Below are 12,923 nucleotides of genomic sequence, written 5' to 3' on the forward strand. Positions count from 1 at the left end.
GAGCCAGCAGGAAGGACGCTAATCCCACTTCCCCAAAAGATGCTAACTGTACATGTCATGTCATATCATCAGGATATAAATCAGCTAACATCCATGACTTCCTTATCTTGTAATTGACCTGTTAGAATATCTCAAGTCTGAGCTTTCTTTTTTAATTTTTTAAAAAAAATATAGATAAGAGAGAGAGAGAGAGAGTTACCAAGGGCCCTGCACAAAAATTACATACAATACTAAATGATGGAAATATCACAAAAATAGGTACTAATTATCACATCTATCAAATCTGCAACCAAATTTCCAATACAATAATACTAAGGTATTACTGACATTACTTGCAATTATGTATGCACAGAATGCGCTACAGATAACCTTTAACGACTGTCAAAGCAGACTGTTATCCAAATTGACAGCTGGATCACGAATTACTGGAACACACACGATTTCAGTCTAGGACATGCTCCGCCTTTCATAATTCATAAATGGAAAGATGATGGGGGAAAGCCACACTTCCTCATTGGCCTCAGTTCAAAACATATAAATTGCTATGACCACAGAGTTCTGAATGGCAGCCAGATTCCACTCTGCTGACAGATCTTCTTCACTGGAATCCTACTTGCTGAAGTAAAGCACAGACTGTGAGATCCGTGCCAGCTAGGCCAGTAAGGCTGCTCCATGGAAAAATCATCTCTGTCTCTTGGCTAACAAAGCAAATGAAGTGGAGCTCCCAAAGCGAAATAAGAGATCACAAGGAGCAGAGGAGCCATGGGAGTTGTTGGCAGCATTACTGACTCTACAGTCCTACAAGAGAAGGCCTGAGCACTGTTTTGCCGTACAACTGGGTGTATCTAATTCGGTATATTTCTAGGGAACACAACAGTGGATCCTTAGCAATATACTCTAAGATAGAAGTATGTTCTATTCCATATCTTCAAGAAAAAACAGAATATGTTGTCCATACCTTATTCATGCACGTAAGAAAATTACTAGAACTTAACAGAGGCAAGGAGGACTCTCAGCTAACACTGCACTATCCAAAGGGGTCAGTGTGGCAAGCCAAACTTGACCCATGGGCCAGAGGTTCCCCAGCTGGTACCAACCACCCTCTTTTCCATTAATGACATTACTTCCTGCTCTCAATGCATATATCTGAATGATTGAAGCTATTTGCATGTGTTCTTCAACATCAAGAAGAACAAGGGCCAAATGACACGTGACTTTTCCAGCTGCCCATATCTTTCTAAAATTGTAAAAAGGAGGTTCTTGAGAGGCCCAAGCAGGACTGGAAAAAAGTGCATGAGGAAGGTTAATCCCTTCCTCCAGTGCAAACCCCCCAAATGCCCCAACATATCATATGTCATATGTTGGGGGATGTTTATGCTGACACCAGCCAGCACCAGTTTATGCTTCTCTTTTGGGTCTCCACCTCCTCAGCACCAGAGACCCAGTTGGCAGCCAGTTCCCATGCAGCAGCTGTGTTGAACCGCTATTGAATGTCTATCGATTGAAAAGAGGTTTTCCTTTTTTACACAATGCCTGTACACTCCTAACAGCTCATTAAAAATAAGTCAATTTAGTTTTGCCATATATTTAATTTGGTTCTTTCAGTAATAATGTGTAGGTCTGCTGAACAACCGAAAAATGAAAGAGAAATATCACTAGTATTTTTTGGTGAGAATCAATTCACCAAAAGCCCTCCACTCATTTTTAAAGGCCCTCCACTTTGTAAGCTGTTCCTGAACGTTTATAATCAGAATGATGTAATTATTCTCAGAGATCACCTAAGTGATTACCTTTTTGAAAGCTTAATGGCCCAATACTTCATTGCTGCATTTATCCATGACATCCTCTTCATGGCTAATAATACATTTTTTTACTAGTAAAAACCTTCTGCACTATTTCTGTGCTAAAAATCTAGGTGCACAAAGAAATGCTTTTATTTTTTAATGGAGCACCAAGATTATGTAGGATTTTGTGCAGCATTGCTCTAAGGAGTTCATGTTGCTTGCAATACCTTGCATCTCCTGTCTAGACCAGCAGGGAAACCAGCACAAATTCTGTGTGGTCCGTGAATGTCAGCTCTGTGGAAGAGACATGCAGAAATCCAAAAATTCTATCTAGATATATCCTAGGCAGCACTTAATGCACTTCCGATCTCAGAAGTATGAGGAGTAATGGCTGTTTTGGACAACAGTGGCCACTTCGCATCACTAAAAAAGAGGACAAGATCTTGCCCTGTCTTGTACAATATTTGCATATGTTAATTCATATACAGAGATGTAAATGTAGAAATAATAGCTACAATTTAAATAGAAACACATCTTTCCACAGAGGGGTAAAATGACCTGTGTGTGCATTCAATCTGCTGTCTAGGTGGATGGGCAACTTCAAGGTCCCTTCCTGCTCTTCCTTCTGATGGCTATTTATATTTCAACCTGACCTGGATGGTGCCACGTCTTCAAATAAAGGACACTTTCAAAGAGATGACTGCCCCATGTAAAGTAGGCCACCTGGCACTCCTAGGGCAGGGGTCAGTCTCTTTTTCTTTTTCAGGGTTTTGTGAGGGGGGTACCAGTCTGAGCTCTTTGGAGAAAGGCCATAATAAAACTTTAATAAAGGAATGGTACATTCTCTCCCTGATCCACCTACCCAGATATTAAGACTGGGTGGAGATGCCCTCCTGATAGAGTCACATTTGCCTGGAGTTCAACATGTGGCAACCCAAAAGAGGGAACATTCAATACAGGTACGCCAAAGGTGGAACTCTGTCCCTTTTCAGGTGGCACCAGTTTTACAAGCTGTCAGCACCAGCTAAAGACGTATTTGTTTGCCCAGGCTTTGCTTCGTCCACCTGCTTTTTTTGTCCCATCATGTAAACTGCTATTTATCCATTACTATCTCCCCCTGTTTTATTATGCTTTTGTTACTGTTGTATTATTGTACTGAACTGAATTTCTAGCACCCTGTCTTTGGGACTATTTTATAATAAAGCAGGCAAGAAATTTCCAAAATAAATAAAAAAGACCACATAAATACATTTATCTGAAAATGAGAGAAAAAAATCTCATCAGGTAATATTCCATGAGGATCTAGCAGTAGTTCCTGTTCATTCCTGCTAATGTAAACTGAGCCAAAGATACTGAAGGACAGCTTCAAAACACTTCACTGGAAGCCTGGCTGGGGATTTGTAGAGGTGGCCTATTTTGCTCACATCAGTGAGACTGCAGCCTCCTTAGTCCCCCTTCCAATATGCCATCAATCTGTGCTCCAGGCATTTAATTAATAATACTCTGCTTCACCAAAGCAGCTTGCTGTGATTTGCATGGAAAGGGGGGGCTGGCAGAAATCACTCAACATTGTGCTAATAAAAGGCAGGGAAATAGCTACACATGGACCGGAGGGAACCCACAGTTCTACCACAACAAGCAAGGTGGTGCTAATGACAGCAACCAATAATAAAAGTAGCATTAAACACGGCAGGTCCAGATGAAAAGTGCGGTCACATATCCCAAGTGCGTGGTTGGGATAGCAGAGAAAAATGAGACTAGAAATGGGTTCTTTGCAAAAGTCTGATTCTTGAACCTGTGATCTCGTGGATTCCCAAAGCTTCTCTTCAGAACACCCACCATCAGGCTGAAGGTATAAATGGGCTGCCCTAAGCCAGTTTTCCCTAACTATGGCCCTCCAGATGTGTTGAGCTACAGGCTCCATCCTGTCCAGTCGGCAGAGGTCAATGGGCACGCTGGCTGAGGGTAATGAGAGGTGTAGTCCAAAACTTCTGCAATGGCTGAGAGAATCCGTTCTGAAATATTGGTTGATTGGTGACCTGGGATGCACAACTGCCATGGCAGGGACCTGGCAGGCTGGATGACATCAAGGAGGAGCGGCCTCGACCAGAAGACCCACTACATGGGAGTGGGGAAGAGTATCATGTAGATGAACTCCTGTTACTTCCTTTTACAAGGGATTCCTCTCTCTTCTTGGCCATGCTCCAGGTTGCCTTCAGATCAGGAAGTGGCAGGTGCCAGAAGTTTCCTGCCCCTGGGCTACTGCGTTGCAGCTTGACTTAAGGAGAGCCACACCGGAACAACTTCATCCATATACATATTTCATGTATTACATTCCTGTGCCATCCAGTAGCCCAGACACTCTGAGGTTTACACAGAAACTCATTATAAAAATGGTAGGCATACTCACATAAAAAAACACAATACACAAAGAGAGGAACACATCTGCCTAACATCAAATTTAAACAATCAACAGGAAGAAAAAATCAAGACCTGATTCAAACTTCATCATACGCTGCCAAATGTCCGAGAGAAGAAGGCATTTAAAACAGAACAACATTGGCTTCAGGCAGGTCTTGTTGGGAGATTATTCCGTAATTAGGAGGATACCACCAAGAAGGCCCTCTTCCTAGTTGCTACTTTGAGCCTCCCTTGAAGGAGGTAGGTGGAAGAGGAGCTTAGAAGATGACTGTAGTGTACCAATGGGTTCAATTCTGGCAGGGCTGCTTTGTCAAGTATTGCAGTCCTGAGCTGTGTATAGTTTTATAGGTCAAAATTAGCATCTTGAATTGGACTCACAAAAACTGTGAGTTAAAGGTGAATTACAGTCCAAAAAAGGCTGAAGACTACCAGAGGCAGGGAATGGTATCAAGGAAGAGTCCATAGTGTAGAGTACATCAACTGAAAGTTCAGGTCCCAGGTTCAGGTCCTGGCATCTCCATGGGAAGAGGGAGCAAGTGATACGAGACCATGAAGAGTTATGCCAATCAGAGTAAAAACTATTGGACCAGATGGGCAAATACTCTGAGCTGGTATAAGGCAGCATCTGCTGTCATTCAGACCAGGGAGAGCTTGGCTCCTATCTGTACATTTTGCAAGCACATCTTCAAATAGTCCACTGAAAGGAAATTCCCCACTTGTTTAGACGGATTTGTTATTTTAGTTCAATTGAAATAAAAAAGATGGTAAAAAGAGCAGTTAACTTCTGGTTACACATAAGAGCCAGCAATCTGTCTCTTCTTCTCAAAGCCTTGTGCTCACTGCTTTACATGAAAAAGGTGGTGATAGCATGATCAAGTACCAAAGGCTTGTATCTGATGTTTGCCTTACTTAGAATAGACCCACTGACATGACTAACATATTAGTCATAATTAACTTATGCCTCTCTTAGTTCAATAGATCAGATCCAGGGAAGACTTGGACTGGCAACAAGAGAGGTTCTGCTCATTTCTGCTGAAAATTCCCATCTTACAGGTAAAGGAATGGCAGATTTAGGTGGCATATTGTGAGGCAAAGTAGAAACCTCAATTGATTACAGACCCAAATTTTAGCCTAACCTGTACACAAACATGTGGCCAGCAATCTTGGAAAAGATCTTCCTCAGAGCACACTGTTATATATTCTCCTTCCCCAACACTGTGCTCCAAGACTAGCTGGGCAAGATGGGTGAAATAATCCAACACATCTGGAGGAAACTGGATGGGGGAGGCTGTCGTGCAAGGTATACCTCAGCACAGCACAGCTGGCGTACTTATTCCTCTCTTATTTGAGACAGTTCATTTGTGTTTGTGTACAGATGCACCTAAATGGTATCAATCCTTGAGTGGAGATTGAACATGGGATACAGAACTTCCAGGATAACAAAGGCAAGACGGAGAAACAAGGAGTATGTGCAAATGTTTTTTCATGCATACACATGGTTATGGTTTGCACTTGCACTCTTTCTTCTAGTTGTGTATCAGATTTTCCACTGACTGATAGCATTAGTGTGAAACAGCTGCTTGGGTGGCCAGTCAGACCTACCCCTTCCTCCCCTCATGGGGAGAGGTCTGCCTGGGCTGACCTTGGATCCCGGCCAAGGCTCCCAAGCTGCAAGCAACAAAGGCAGGGCAGGCCTTTTGGCGGCCCTGCTCCTACTAAGCTGTTGAGCAGACTAGTGCCAAAGGGGCCTTTTGTTACATCTAAACAGGCACTCTGTCCCATTGTGCACCCAGGACGTATGAGATTCGACCGGTGGTGCAATTTTAGACCCTGGACTTAATTTTTTATTATTTTTGCCAGTGACAGGGGACTCAAAGTCTTCAGGTTTTTGTAAAGCATGCAGCTTATGTTTCTTTTTACCCCACCTATTCTGCGCTTTCTGTACCATTGCAGCAATATATAAATATGATCAGAAAGAAATACACAGAGCATATGCAGTTTCACATGTTAAACTGACTTAAGTAATAGCACCATTATGACTGCAAGAATAAATTTACTTTCATTCATTCATTCATACAGAGAGAGAGAGAGAGAGAGAGAGAGAGAGAGAGAGAGAAGTTGCTTCTGCTGCTCCAATGTCCTTATCACATGAGTCTACAAGGGGATTAGTTGGGGGTTAGTCTTGGGCTTGGGTCCCAAGTCCAACCCTAACTGCACCACTGGATTGGGTTGACTTTTGCCTACCACACAAAAATAGTTGCCATATAGGATGGTGCTCTCCATGTATGCTGGCAACATTATTAACCTTTTGATGCCCCTCTCAAAGCAGGAAAACTGGCATGCTGGATTTGGCTCCATTCTTAGGCACAAAATAGGTAAAAAAGCAGCAATTCATATACAACTGAAAAGGCAATCTGGTGAAATGCCACCGCCTGAGTACAGATTGACACTTTCCTGACTGTATTTTTATCCAAATGGTAGCAACTCTCATCAGATTACTTCTGTACTCCCCACTTCCTCTGGTAAGTTTCATTCTTCTTTTACTGAGGGACACTGAATCATTGCAGACCTTGTTTGTATAGAGAGAAGCAGGAAAAGATTTCAATGAGAAGACATCCTGTCCAGTATGACCCACCCGTTTCGGAAGTATGAAAAGGGAGTCATGCCTAGGAAGTCCATTTAGTCCTTGGTTCCTTTCTCTGAATTTTAGTCACAATCTCTCCTGGCACCAAAATAAGAAATATTGGGAATGTTTATTAATTATAGATCAGCCACACTGCAAACCATCAATTCAAAATTTTGTTCAACAAGGAATGGTCTACTACTACTCTTAGTCTGGTAAACCATTCTGCCCAAATAAGTCTTCCTACCCTCCCTTCCTCCCTTTGCTCTTCCGCCTTAATGCAATAGTACTGAAGATTATTAAACCAGACCATGCTGTCACATCCAAACTGGGAAATTGTGCATCATGTTTTGACTAACATCTTGTCTTTCAAGCTAGGGTCAAGCCATGGACTGCAATTCTGGTTTGTTCTTAGAGTCAAAACCACTGTTTCCCAGTTCAGACATAATAGGAACTTGTTTAACAAAATCAGAAATAGAGGGAAGATAAAATTATTAAGGTAAAAGAGAGAAGGACGGACGGATGGACGGATGGAAGGGGGGAAAGGAGCATTCTGGCACAATGCTTGTTCTTTGTCTGAGAAACCAGCTTGCAGATGGATGACTCTTGGTGCAATTAGCCAAAAGACACTGTGCAGCACTTCCATCTTGCCCTCCATAACAGACTGTGTGTGTGTGTGTGTGTGCGCGCGCGCGCGCGCACGCGTGTGCGTGTGTTGGATGGTGGGAAGAGGAAAATGGAAGAAGTGCTGGGTGAAAACAAGACGGTTGTATATGACCTCGGCAGGTCAATTGCACAATAAAAACTTTGTCTAGAAGGACACCAAGATCATTGCGTATTGTTGCACCATGCCATTGGGCTTTTCTGCCCTAAAGCCACATTTTTTCAAGCCAGTGTATCAACACTTGCAGAGTTGCTGTAGTAAGTCACTGAAAAATAGAGCAGGATAAGCACTCCCTAACCTTGATTCTTATCTAGAGGCCAATCATTAGATAAGAGTGAGGAATCTGCCTCAGGCAGCAGATGCTGGGTAAGACTGGCGGCCTAGCGTTGGAGGTAAACTGAAGGTGCCATATGGCCTGCCCTGGATCCATAACCAGTTCTCAGACATTGCCTCAAATAGGGTCCCTAACCAAAGGTTAAGGAGTCATCTGCCAGTTCAGTTGGCTTTTCTCTATAGAATGAATGGATGTGCTGGGAAGAGGAACTCTAATATGTTTCTGAGACAGAAAACTGGTTGGCAATGGATGATGAAGGTCTGAGTCCTGCTGGAGGCAATTAGGGCAAAACTGACCAGCCAAAAAGCCATTCAACAATCACAGAGCACATGCTCTGCACACAGAAGGCCCAGCTTAATCCCTGGCAAAAGGAGGGTAGACAAAATTCACAAGGTAGACAAATAGCCCATCTAGTGTAGGCTTTCCCACCTGGTGCCTTCTGCACATTTTGGACTACAGCCCCCAGGATTCTCAACCACTGGCTATGCTGGTTGGGGCTGATGGGTGTTGAAGTCCAGAATATTGTGATTTTTTTATGCCAAGATGTTAGTCTTCCCAGAATATGCACTGGGAAGGTTGATCTAGATCTTCCTACATTCCATGAAGTACATTAGGCTGAGAGATCTGTGTGAATCAAGGCCACCCTGTGAACTTTATGACTTAGCAACAATTTGAGCATGGGATTCTTCACAGTCTTAATCATCTATTACTAATAATCTACAACTTGCAAATCTAGAAAAGCACAGAACTTCCACAGTGTCTTTTTAGAAAGGCTATGTGTAAGTAGCTTTTGGGTCTGGAAACCAACCATTTTCTGCTCCTACCTCAAGTCAATGAAAAGCTGTTATTGCTAGCAGCAAATGGATGTCAGTACAGCAGCAAGAATGGGCTTAAACCAAGTCACTGTGGCAGTGAGCAGGAATGAAGCTAACAGAAGAAATCCAATGAGCGTGTACGCGAGCTCAGTCTGCAAAAGGCAAGATGCAGAATTACCTGCAGAGCGTCCTGGCTAATGGCTACTACTTTCCTGACTCGTGCAGTGTTTTGCTCGCTTGCTTTTAATCAGCATGTTCTCTCAGGGGGTCTGCCTGCTCCATGCCAAACCCATCCCCTTCACACACGGCCTCATCCTTGGCACCTTGCCCAAAAGATGTCTGTGAAAAAGGAGTTGCTGTCCATGTGCAGTTTCCGAGCAGGTGTGATACGTAGTCCGAGTTGGAAATCAACTGCGTGAACTTTGGTGTGCCTAAAGAGAGGTATAGCAGAGGGAGCAGGGCACATGCTTTGCATTCAGGTGGCCCCTGGTTCAAGCGCCAGCATCTTCAGCGATGGCTGGGGAGGATACTTTCCCCAGGCCCCAGAGATGCCGTCAGTCAGCACAGATCTGCGATCACTCACCAGAGAGATGGAATTTGCCCTATTTCCAGTCCCACCCCCTTGCTACATTTAGGACTTAAAAACGCCTCCCCCATTGCCAATGAAGTTTTTTTAAAAGAGTAATTACACTGTGGGGGTGCCAAATGATGATAGTGAGGCAAGGGCTAACCTAAGAGATAATTTCCAGCCATTTGCAGTAACATGTAACACATCATTTCGTTTTGCAGGTTTTGGTACATATGTTAGCAACAATGGACTTCACTTGGTATGAGTAGCAATGTGCTTGTTAATTTATTATCAGCAATGATCTTCCGTTGCTTATTGGAATCTACCCCTGCAGTATGTAAATAATGCTGGTAATGAATCTGGCTTGGGAACCTTACATACACTGAAGTTCTTGATTTTTTATGCCAAGGTACATGCAAATACAAAAATTTTATTTAAGGTAGCACCAAACACTGTGGAAAAGAGATCGTGGCTACAGAAAGAAAAGGGGAAAGCTGCCTTATACAATGTTTCTGGGATACATTCAGCTTTTGCTGTGCCAATATCTGAACAGATGGTTTAAATTACTGCAAGAGTTTCATGTCCTTAAGGAAATCACTCCAATCAGAATGTCTCCCCTGGCATCATCAAATTAAGCAACAAGAGACGATCTCTATAAGAATCTGTGGCCATCTTCTCAATGTAAGAGGAACAGACCATAGCTGAAGGTTTCCTGTGGGTTCCCCCTAAAAACCTTAAAGAACAGCCCTTCCAGCTTTTCAAGGTGGATTCACACAACTGCCATCATCCCTTGGGAGACAGATTTTTCTCCAGGAATCTCATGGCAAGAATTGACTTATACCTTGTTCTTATGCATGGTTCATCAGGTGTTCATGTCAGATAATGAATGAATGAATGATCTAATCAAGCAATCACAAGAACTCTCCTTGAGGGTAAATGGGACCAGAGAGTACATGGTCAGCATGCAAAATGACCCAGGTTCAATGCCGGGCATCTCCACTTATATGACCAGGTTGCACGAGCTGTGCCTGAGTCCCTGCAAGGCTATTGCCAGCTACAGTAAATAACACTAGACTAGAAATAAGAGGGCTTCATATGAAAAACAGATGTGATGCCTGAGTCCCTTGGAAAACCCAAGCAGGCTTGCAATCCAGTCTGGCTGCAAATGGTAGGGAAACACAGCTCTGTCTGACTCCTGTGGAAGGCCGTAAGAGTTGCGAGCATGTGGGCAGCAGCAAAAAATCAAAGATGAACTGGAAGCCACATGAAAGCCAGTGTGGTGGCTTTCTGGTTGCTCTTACTCCAATTGCAAGCAGCCTGTTACATGTTTATCTGGAAACTTTCCATGTATTGAGCTCCAGCATTCTGCCTCTGCTTTAGCTACTTGATATGGAGCCATGGAAAGAAGAGTTGCTTTCAGGGCCCCTGAGCTTTCTCAGTAAAAAGATGACTGCATGACTACCATCTGCACAGGAAAAGTAATGAAGCCAGCTTCTGGTGTACGAGCACCAACAAGGCAGCTTTCCTGTGGTGGTGACTAAACAGTCCAGCAAATGGTCTTTTCCTTGCACAGGTAGGGCTGAAGGAGGACAGTCCCAAACAAGGGACAGAGTGTTCAAAGAGCAACACAACCATTTTGCTGACCTTGGCAGACATTCTGAGCACCTCACGCCTTGCAACATGCAGCACAATCCTACGCATATTTACTCAAGTTTCAACTGATTTCAACTGATTACTCAACTGATTTCAAGGAGAGTCATTCTGAGCAAGCCTGCAGAGCACTGCAGCCTTAATGCCACTGCTTTACCCTGGAAAAACTAAGTCTGCCCAGCCTCACAAGGCAACTGCGGCTATACTGAAATCACCTAACATTATCGTAGAAACAGAGGGATACGTGTGCTTTGGATAACAAACAGAAGCAAGAAATTGGCTCTGCCCAGAACCACTTCATACCTATATCTGACAGGATAATGTAACTCAGCCTTCTGCAACCTGGTCTTCTGCAGATGAGCTTAACTGTAACTCCCAGCATGGCTAGAAATGATGGGAGTTGTAGTCCAACACATCTGAAGGACAATAAGTTGGGGAAGGCTTTTGTGTCATGCAAAGCATTATCAACTGCTCCATATATACCTGCCCGCCCCCTAAGATCTGGGTCAAAGGTCCTTCTTCAGGAGCCCTGTTTGAAGGAGATCAGAACAGTGGCTATCCAGAGCAGGGCCTTCTCTGTGGTGGCACCCCAGTTATGGAATATGCTTCCCAGAGGGGTGCGCCTGGTGCCGACACTTTTTTCATTGCGGCAGCAGGCCAAAACCTTTTATTTTCCCAATTTTTTAAAGTATTAAAGTGTTTTAAGATGGGGTTTTATTTGAAATGTGTTGCCTGATACTTAACTTTTACTTTGTTGTGCTACCATCCTGGGACTTTTAGTGAAGGATGATATATAAAACCTTTAAACAAACAAACAAACAAACAAACAAACTCCCAAACATATTCTTGAGCAATTTTTTGAGATTGGCACATGCTCTAGGGAGTCAATTGGCCACAACTCTTTGTGGAACGTCTCCACATTGGAAGAGCTATAGCACAAGTATCACAGTAAGTCAGATTTAAGCATCTCCTTTTAGCTAATCCCCATCCACCCACAGAAAAAAAAAATGTGGACTTTGTACCTGCAGAAGACTCAGAAAAGCATCAGGAAGGTATGAGCATAGCAAGACGGACTGATATTATATCTTCCCACATAGCTTATGCAATGACCTGCGGGAGCCCGGCCTCAAGGCTGAATTCCAGACCCCTGCAGCCTAGGCCCTGTCCCAGTGATCACCCAGACAATGGCAAAGAATGGGGGCAGCGTGGCTCTAACACTCTGCCCAGCATGGGTATGCCAGGGACCACCTGCGCTGACACCAGTTGATACAGCATCCTTCCTTATCGTTCTCAAAAGCATTATAGACAGGAGTTAGCTGGAATATATGTAGTCAGAGTTGTACTGGAAGAAGTGAATACCCACATGAACAATATTCTCCTTTCTTTAAAATAAGATGCTTTTAATAGGGCAATGGAAGCAAACTCTACTAGATTCCTGTAGTCAAGATGGTACAATGATTTAGGTACGCTGGAATGAAATGACACGTGCACAGAGCACTTTCTTTTAAATCAGAGTTGGCAGACAGGTTTTTTGTAGCTTCAACCTCACAGGAATTTAGAAGTGGTTGCAAAGTGTGGAACAGGAGTGAAGGGATGGGTTGCTGAGAGAAGAGAAATATTAGTTGACTGTTTCACATCCAAAGTGAAACAACAAGGCTGTCCACCTCTCCTGTATGTCCAGAGTTAACTTAGCTGCACCACTATGTGGGCAGTGTTTCCTTCTGCCCATAATTTATGAGACATTCTGAAAAGCAATTATTGATGCTTTATCTCTCTGTCTCTGTGCAATAGCCTCAATGGCATGGTTCACATGTAATTGCAACCCAGAGTTCACAACCCAACAGCGAACCATAGGTTCAGTTCCAGGGCTGTTCATGGTTAACAACCCATGGTCAAAGCATAGCACAAGGTTCAAACTTAACAACAGCAGTGGTTAAACAACAAGCCATAATCAACCCATATTCTGGATTGCCTTTATGTGTGAGAACCTGCCCCAAAAATCTCGTTATCTGGAACTGAAGTTGGAGAGATGAGCACCAAGAGTTAATGAAACAAATTGTACTT

At 43.4% G+C, this 12,923-nt stretch overlaps 1 protein-coding gene across 2 annotated transcripts in view; it reads right to left on the minus strand.

The window, feature by feature from the left end:
- The window catches only part of PIK3C2B (phosphatidylinositol-4-phosphate 3-kinase catalytic subunit type 2 beta), a 106,524-nt gene that overhangs the window by 75,422 nt on the left and 18,179 nt on the right, over nucleotides 1–12,923 (minus strand). The gene's annotated exons all lie outside the window — the stretch shown is intronic.

The sequence above is a fragment of the Varanus komodoensis genome, unplaced genomic scaffold (assembly GCF_004798865.1).
Source record: "Varanus komodoensis strain SLA01 unplaced genomic scaffold, ASM479886v1 scaffold1, whole genome shotgun sequence".
NCBI classification, from domain to species: domain Eukaryota; kingdom Metazoa; phylum Chordata; class Lepidosauria; order Squamata; family Varanidae; genus Varanus; species Varanus komodoensis.